The 503-nt window shown below is 71.2% G+C and overlaps 1 protein-coding gene across 6 annotated transcripts in view; it reads left to right on the top strand.

Moving 5' to 3' along the window:
• The window catches only part of FGFR3 (fibroblast growth factor receptor 3), a 14,083-nt gene that overhangs the window by 7,401 nt on the left and 6,179 nt on the right, over positions 1-503 (top strand). The window lies entirely within an intron of this gene.

Here is a 503-nt window from a genome sequence, read left to right as displayed (position 1 = left end):
CGCCCGCGCCCCCCCCCCCCCCCCGAGCCTCCCCGCGGTGGGAATGCAGCCTCACCCCAGCCCCAAGGGAGAAAAGCCAGTTGGGCTGTGAGGGTGGGAGTGGGACGGTCCTGGAAAACAGGGTGGGGGGGCAGGGCCTCCCAGACACCCTGTCACCACGTCCCCACCTGGTTCCCAGGGCGCGGAGGGTGGTCCGGGGTCTCGCAGATTCCAGCGGCTCCTGGCCCGTCTCAAGGCTCCGGGTTCTGCGGGTGGCTGGGTCTTGCCTCCTCGTAAGCTCCCAAGGCCTGGCCCTGCCCGTGCATCCAGCCGGGCTTCCTAACCCGGCGTGACCTGGTCCCTCTGCGGGCTGCGTCTCCCCTCTGGTGGGCCTGCCTGGGTGGGTGGGTGCTCCCCTGGGAGGACACCTTTGTGTCGTGAAGGCTCCTGGGCTGTGGCGTGGCGCCCGGGGCCCTCTCGGCTGGAGCAGGCGCTTGAGGGAAGTGGACGGGAAGGGAGGGGAC

The sequence above is a fragment of the Lipotes vexillifer genome, unplaced genomic scaffold (assembly GCF_000442215.2).
Source record: "Lipotes vexillifer unplaced genomic scaffold, Lipotes_vexillifer_v1.1 scaffold966, whole genome shotgun sequence".
NCBI classification, from domain to species: Eukaryota; Metazoa; Chordata; class Mammalia; order Artiodactyla; family Lipotidae; genus Lipotes; species Lipotes vexillifer.
The sequence above is the reverse complement of the archived record's forward strand: the minus strand, read 5'-3'. Positions and strand labels throughout refer to the sequence as shown.